Here is an 8,855-nt window from a genome sequence, read left to right as displayed (position 1 = left end):
TGCTGTGTAATGCCTTATGCTGCCTAACCAAAACGCTATCTCAGTAATGCCACAGATGGTCATGATATATTTTGAGTGGATAGAGGAGAAATAAACATATTCTTCCTTTTTCTAAAAAAAAAAAAGTCTTCATTGCTTTGTGCCAAATGACAGTAATAATAATAACAGCTAATGCATATAACATTAGATAACTCATTTAATCTTCATAAGAACCTTATGAATTGGGCACTGTGAATAACCCATTTTGCAGTTGATGAAATGGAGGACCGAGTGGTGAGGTAATCCGCCCAAGGTCACCAGCCCATGAGCGACAGAGCTGGGATACGAACCCAGGCAGTCTGGCCACTAAACTCGGAGTTAATGAATTGCTTCTCCTGTGTGTTGTCTGTTCAGGTCTGGGTGTGCAGAATCAACATGAGCAATGCTGTTAAGCCCTCCTGGGAACTGGAGAAGTGATACGTTATCGGTGGTACCCATCTAGGACCTCTTGGCCTCCTGTACATGGGTGTAAGCATCTGAGGCACAAATGAAGGTTTATGTTATTACTCAGTGATAAGTTTTTTATAAAAACAAAACACTTCATTGAATTAACATAATATAATAATTCCTAAGGTTTAATTACCATAAAGAAAAGGATTCATCATAAGAACAAGATTTAAGGAAATACAATTTGTTGCAAACAAGCACGTTTCTATTAGGCTCTGTAAAAACAGTTCCTCCCTTAGCTGACCCTGGTTCTTTCTGGACTGGAATTCCAAGATTATAGCAAGTTATATCAGATGTTAAGAAACATCTGGACTTTCTTAAGCTCTACATATATTAGGATTTTGCCAATGGAATGTAGGTGGAAATGATGTATACTAATTCTAGTTTGAAAACCCAATGAATAATCCTTCATCCACTCTTTTCCATGCATTAAACGTCATGCGTTTCAATGACAGTATTACAACAGGACAAAAGCCTGGATGTCTGAGCCACCACTCTGTCTACATCAGGTTGTGATGTGAAATAGAAATGAACCTTTGATGTGCTAAGCTACTAGGATTTCAGGCTTATTAGTTACTGCAACATAACCTAGGCCATCCTAAGACTGAGCTTGGATAAGCTTTTTTTTTTTTTTAACTTCTCTGAACCTCAGTTTCTTCACTAAAAAAAATGTTAATTGAAGTACTTATTGTTGTAGTAAAGGCCATATTCACTGTAAGTAACCTTCTTAGGCCAACTAAATCAGAAAGGGAATTTGTTGGAAAGATTCAAGGGGATCTCATGAAGTCCAGTACCCACTGCAGAGGACAGCTTACAAAGGACACATCCTTCTTATTTCCAGCATTATCATCCAATTCACTAGTGTCTCTGTGTCTCAAGCTAAGTTCCCAGGACAGAAAATCTGATTGGCTCACCTTATATCAAATGTCTACCTCTGATCCAGTCAGCTGCAGCCAGAGACAGGGTCACACAAGCAAATGTGTCTTGAATCTTCCTCTTATGAGCAGGGTGCACTTTTCTCCAAGATGGGGATCATGGGCTGAGCAGATACCTCAAAGATATCTGCCATGCTACACACAGGGATGTTGAGGTTACATGAAAAGGCATATGCTGGGCTGATTCTGCATTGTCAGGAGCTTGGAAGTCACCACTCCAGCCTAACTGCAAGTGAAAAGCTGAAAAGGCTGAAAAGTCAAAAACTCTTCTTGGGTCCATAAGAGAAGGAAGGACACAGGGCAAATCATTGCCCCCAAGGTTGGCGAGACAGGTGAAAACAGGCAGTCACATCTCACCAGAGCAAAGACTCATGAAGGGAAATTGCTGCAGGGGCCAGTGCTGGGGTCTAAAGCCTGAACTGTAATTAACAAATTGCTGGAAGCTCAGCCTGGACAGTTCTGAGAGTTAAAAACTCCAGGGTGACCTACAGGGGGCCCCCCAGTATTGTGAGTTTTACCTCTAGGAGCTTGACCAGGATCCCACAGTGAATGCTGGAGAAGATACTGGGCTTCTGGCTGGGGATGGGAAAAGGAAACATTTTGAAACACACCAGAGTTCGCTGTTCTTAACAAGGCCTGCCCTCAGGGGACATTAGTTAACTAGAGCAACCCAATCAAGGATTATCAGTCTTAACTGACCTGGAGTAGGGAAATACCCAACTCTAGCCAATTCTAGCCATCCCATACCACTCAAAGGGGGAGAAAAAAAACGGAGAAACACTTGTGAAGTTCACAATCTAGAAGCACAGGCTCACTAAACGCTGAGACCTAATCACAGGACTAGGTCCCTCCCCTCACATCTCACCACCTCCTTACTAAAGGCCTATTTACAGCAGTTCCTTTTATCCAGTACACTATGTCCAGCTATCAAGAAAGAATTACAAGGCAAACCAAAGGGCAAAAAAACACAATTTGAAGAGACAGAGCAAGCTTCAGAGTAAGACATGGTGGGGATGTTGGAATTACCAGCCTGGGAATTTAAAACAATTATGATGGGACTTCCCTGATGGTGCAGTGGTTAAGAATCTGCCTGCCAATGCAGGGGACATGGGTTCGATCCCTGGTCCAGGAAGATCCCACATGCCACGGAGCAACTAAGCCTGTGCGCCACAACTACTGAGCTGGTGTGCCACAACTACTGAAGCCTGTGCACTCTAGGGCCTGCATGCCACAACTACTGAGCCCGTGGGCTGCAACCACTGAGCCCACGTGCCTAGAGCCCGTGCTCTGCAGCAAGAGAATCCTCTCAATGAGAAGCCCATGCACCACAACGAAGAGTAGCCCCCACTCACTGCAGCTAAAGAAAGCCCGTGTGCAGCAACAAAGACCCAACACAGCCAAAAATAAATAAAATTCAAAAAAAAAAATAAGACTATGATAAATTTGCTAGGGACTGTAATGGATAGACAGCATGCAAGAACAGATGGGCAATGTAAGCAGAGAGAAGGAAATCCTAAGAACCAAAAAGAAATACTAGAGATTAAAAAATACATCGTCACAGACATGAAGAATGGCTTTGATTGGAATTTGATGGTCATGGCTGAGGAAGGAATCTCCGAGCCTTAGGATATATCAATAATCTTTGAAAACTGAAAAGCAAAGAAAAACATAGACTGGAAAAAAAAAACTAACAAACAAACTAGGATATCCAAAGACTGTGGGACAACTACAAAAGATGTAACATGCATATTGGGAACATCAGGAGAAGAAGACAAAAGAGAGAAAGGAACAGAAGAAATATTTGAAATAATAATGACTGAGAATTTCCTCCAAGTTAATGTGAGACACCAAACCACAGATCCAGGAAATTCACAGAGTAACATGCAGGATAAATGCCAAAAAACCACACCTAAGCCTAACATCATCAAACTACAGAAAATCAAAGATAAAGAAAAAATCCTGAAAGAAGCCAGAAGAGGAAATAAACATCTTACCTACAGAGGAACAAAGAATTACATCTGACTTCTCCTCAGAAACCATGCAAACAAGAAGACTTGGAGTGAAATATTTAAAGTGTTTAGAGGAAAAAACCCATCAACCTTTGAATTCTGTACCCTGTAAAATTATCCATCAAAAGTGGAGAAGGACTTCACTGGTGGTCCACTGGTTAAGACTTTGCCTTCCAATGCAGGGGGTGTGGGTTTGATCCCTGGTCAGGGAGCTATAATCCTACATGCCCCATGGCCAAAACACCAAAATGTAAAACAAAAGCAATATTGTAACAAATTCAATAAAGACTTCAAAAAAAAAAAAGTGAAGGAGAAACAAAAACTTTCTCAGACTAACAAAAATTGAGGGCATTTGTTGCTAGTAGGTCTTCCTTGCAAGAAATGTTAAATGATGTTCTTTAGAGAGAAGGAAAATGATATAGGTCAGAAGCTTGGATCTACATAAAGAAAGGAAGAGCGTTGAAGAAGGAACAAAAGAAGATAAAATAAAAACTTTTATTTTTTATTCTTAATTGATCTAACAGAAAACAGTTTTTTCAAAATACTGATAGCAAGAATGTATTCAATTACAACTTATTCTTAATTCATCTAACAGACAACAGTTTGTTCAAAATAGCAACAATGCATTCAATTATATCTGCTTATGTATATATCATATATATGCACTTATGTATGCTTACATATAAGTGAAATGAATGACAGCAATTATACAGGGACAGGAGGATGGAATTAGAAATATTTTGTTATTATAAGGTACTCACAACTACCCATGAAGAGGTATATGTTATTTGAAAGTGAAATTGGATTAGTTGTAAATGTATATTGCAAACTCTAGGGAAAGCACTAAAAAAAGTAAAAGGAAGTATAACTGATATGCTAAGAAAGGAAAGAAAAGGAAATCATATAAAATGACTAGTAAAAATCACAAAAGGCAGAAAAAGAAAGGAAGACAACAATAGGAACAAAGAATAAGGGCAAAAAATAGAAAATAGTAACAAATATGGTTACTATTTTCCCTTAATCCAACTGTATCAATAATCACTTTGAATGTCAATGATCTAAATACACCAATTAAAAGAGTGGATTGAAAACATGACCTAACTATATGTTGTCTACAAGAAACCCACTTTAAATATAAAGACACATATAGATTAAAAGTAAATGGATGGAGAAATATATATCATGCTAACACTAATGAAAAGAGAGCAGGAGTAGCTATATTAATGTCAGACAGAACATATTTCAAAGTAAGGAAAGTTATTAGGGATAAAGAGGGGTATTACATAATAATAAAGGAGTCAATTCTCCAACAAGACATAATAATGTCTGTGCCTAACAACAGAGCATCAAACTACATGAGGCAAAATGGATAAAACTGTAAGGAGGAAGATGAATCCACTATCATAGCTGGTGATTTCAACGCTCAGAAATGGAAAGGCCCAGCAGGCGAAAATCAATAAGCACATAGTTGAACTTAACACCATTTATCAACAAGATATAATTGACATCTACAGACTACTTCATCCAACAACAGCAGAATACACATTTTCCTCAAGCTTTCATGGAACATTCACCAATATAGACCACATTCTGGGCCATAAAACACACCTTAACATATTTAAAAGAATAGAAATCACACAATGTCTGCTTTTAGACCATAATGGAAATAAACTAGAAACCAACAACAGAAAGATAAGTGGAAAATCCCAAAATACATGCAGATTCAATAACATACTTCTAAATAACATATGGATGAAAGAAAAACATCTCAAGAGAAATTTCAAAATATTTTAAACTAAATGAAAATAAAAATACAACTTATCAAAATTTGTGGGATACAGTGAAAATCAGTGCTTAGAGGGAAATTTATAGCATTAAGTGCATATATTAGAGAATAAGAAAGATCTAAAATCAATCTAAGTTTCCACCATAGGAATCTAGGAAAAGAAGAACAAATTAAACCCAAAGTAAGCAGAAGAAAGGAAATAATAAGAATTAGAGCAGAAATCAATGAAAATAAAAATTAGAAATCAATAAAGAAAATCAACAAAACCAAAACCTGGTTCTTTGAAAAGATCAAAAGATCTTATCAATTGATAAGCCTCTAGCCAGGCTAACTAAGAAAAAAGAGAGAAGACATAAATTACTAGTATCAGAAATAAAAGATGGGACATTACTACAGATCCTTTGGAAATTAAAACGATGATGAAGGGGACTTCCCTGGTGGCCCAGTGGTTAAGAATCTGCTTTCCAATGCAGGGCACACGAGTTTGATCCCTGGTCAGGGAACAAAAATCCCACATGCTACAGGGCAATTAAGCCCACATGCCACAACTACTGAGCCCACACGCTCTGGACCCTGCATACCACAACTAGAGAGAAGCCCGTGCTCTGCAACAAAGAGCCCATGAGCTGCAATGAAAGATCCCGCATGCCACAATGAAGATCTGCATGCCACAACTAAGACCTGATGCAGCTAAATAAATAAATAAATAAATAAATAAATAAAAAGCAAAACGTATGTTTAAAAAAAAACATGAATAAAAAAAAACGGATGATGAAGGAATACTATGAACAGCTCTATGCCCACAAATTTGATAACCCAGATAAAATGGATCAAATAACTTGAAAGACACAATCTGCCAAAACTCACACAAGAAGTAGATGATATGAATAGGCCTATATTAAAGAAATTGGATCAATAATTAATATCCTCCAAAACCAAAAGCACAAAGCTCAGATGGGTTTATTGGTGAATTCTACCAAACATTTAAGGAAGAAATAATATCAATTCTTTACAGTCTCTTTCAGAGGATAGAAGCAGAGGAAATTCTTCCTAAAACAATCAATGAGGCCAACATTCCCCTAATACCAAAACCAGGCAAAGACATTACAAGCAAAGAAAACTACAAACCAATATCTCCCATGAACATAGATGCAAAAATCCTTAACAAAATATAAGCAATTTAAATTTAAAAACTTATAAAAATAATTATATACCATGACTAAGTGGGATTTATCCATGTATGCAAGGCTGGTTCAACATTTGAAAATCAAATACTGTAATCCATCACATAACAGACTAAAAATGAAAAATCACAAAATCATACCAATAAATGCAAAAAAAGCATTTGACAAAATCCATTTAAGATAAAAACTCTCAGTCAACTAGGACTAGAAGAGAATTTTCTCAACTTGATAAAGACTGTCTATAAAAACCCTACAGATAATATCATATTTAATGATGAGAAACTCAAAGCTTTCCCATTAAGATCAGGTACAAGTCAAGGATGTTCCCTCTCACCACTTGTTTTCAATGTCATACTGGAAGTCTTTGCTAATGCAATAAGGCAATAAAAGAAAATTAAAAATATACATATTGGGAAGGAAGATATAAAAGTGCTTTTGTTCACAGATGACATTATTGTCTATGTAGAAAATCCAAAAGAACTGACACACCAAAAAACTCCTGGGACTATTAAACAATTATAGCAAGGTTGCAGGATTCAAGGTTAATATACAAAATCAATTGTTTTCCTGTATACCAATAATGAATAGGTGGAATCTGAAATTAGAAACATAATACCATTGACACTGGAACCTAAAAAAATGAAATAGTACAAATCTAACAAACAAAATGTGTATAAGATCTGTATGAGGAAAACCACAAAACTCTGATGAATGAAATCAAAGAAGAACTAAATCAGTGGATAGACTCAATATTGTCAAGATGTCAGTGCTTCCCAACTTGTTCTATACATTCAATGCAATCCCAGTCAAAATCCAAGCAAGTCATTTTACGGATATTGTCAAACTGATTCTAAAATTTATATGGAGAGACAAAAGACCCAGATTTGCCAACACAATATTGAAGGAGAAGAAAGTGTTGGAGGACTGTTGCTACCTGACTTCAAGACTTATGATAAAGCTACAGTAATTAAGACAATGTGGTACTGTATTGGCAAAAGAATAGACAGATAGGTCAATGGAACAGAATAGAGAGCCCATAAATAGACCCCCATAAATATAGTCAACTGATCTTTGACAAAGGAGAAAAGGCAATACAATGGAGTAAAGAGAGTCTCTTGAACAAATAGTGCCAGAACAACTGGACATTCACATGCAAAAAAAAGAATCTAGACACAGACCTTACACCCTTCACAAAAATTAACTCAAAGTAGATCATAGGCCTAAATGTAAAATGCAAAACTAAAACTCTTAAAAGATAATATAGGAGAAAACCTAGATGACCTTGGGTATGGTGATGCCTTTTTAGATACAGTACCAAATAAACAATCCATGAAGGGAGTAATTGATAAGCTGGAATTTATTAAAATTAAAAACTTCTGCTCTGGGAAAGACAGTATCATGAGAATGAGAAGACAAACCACAAACTGAGTGAAAATATTTACAAAAGACACATCTGATAAAGGACTGTTAATCCTTAAAACTGAACAATAAGAAAACAACAGATTAAAAAATGGGTCAAAGACACCTCACCAAAGAAGATACACAGATAACAAATAAGCATATGAAAAGATGCTCCACAGCATATGTCACCAGGAAAAGCAAATTAAAACAACAATGACACATTCCTACACACCTATTAGAATGACCAAAATCCAGAATACCAAATGCTGGGGAGGATGTGGAGCACCAGGAACCCTCACACATTGCTGGTGGGAATGCAAATTGGTGCAGCCACTTCAGAAGACAGTTGGAGGTTTCTTACAAAGCTAAACATACTCTCGCCATATGATCCAGCAATCACACTCCTTGGTATTTACCCAAAGGAGCTGAAAACTTAACATTAGTACAAAAACCTGCAGACTGTTGTTAATAGTAGCTTTATTCATAATTGCTAAGACTTGGTGGCAACCAGGATGTCCTTCAGTAGAGGAATGAATAAATAAACTGTGGTACATCCAGACAATGGACTATTATTTATTTATTTATTTTTTTAAAGAAATTCACGTTCTTTTATTTATTTATTTATTTATTTATGACTGTGTTGAGTCTTCGTTTCTGTGCGAGGGCTTTCTCTAGTTGCGGCAAGTGGGGACCACTCTTCATCGCGGTGCGCAGGCCTCTCACCATCGCGGCCTCTCTTGTTGCGGAGCACAGGCTCCAGACGCGCAGGCTCAGTAATTGTGGCTCACGGGCCCAGTTGCTCCGTGGCATGTGGGATCTTCCCAGACCAGGGCTCGAACCCGTGTCCCCTGCATTGGCAGGCAGATTCTCAACCACTGCGCCACCAGGGAAGCCCTGGACTATTATTCATTGCTAAAAGAAATGAGCTATCAAGCAATGAAAAGACATGAAGGAATCTTAAATGTATATTACTAAGGGAAAGCAGCCGATCTGAAAAGGCTACCTACTGTATGATTCTAACTATTTTACATTCTGGAGAAAGCAAAACTACGGA

General features: G+C 37.3%; 1 long non-coding RNA gene across 1 annotated transcript in view; it reads left to right on the top strand.

Annotated features, from left to right (window-relative positions):
- The window catches only part of LOC309664556, a 365,050-nt gene that overhangs the window by 300,685 nt on the left and 55,510 nt on the right, over positions 1–8,855 (top strand). The window lies entirely within an intron of this gene.

The sequence above is a fragment of the Balaenoptera physalus genome, assembly GCF_965194825.1.
Source record: "Balaenoptera physalus genome assembly, chromosome: 7".
Lineage (NCBI taxonomy): Eukaryota > Metazoa > Chordata > Mammalia > Artiodactyla > Balaenopteridae > Balaenoptera > Balaenoptera physalus.
The sequence above is the reverse complement of the archived record's forward strand: the minus strand, read 5'-3'. Positions and strand labels throughout refer to the sequence as shown.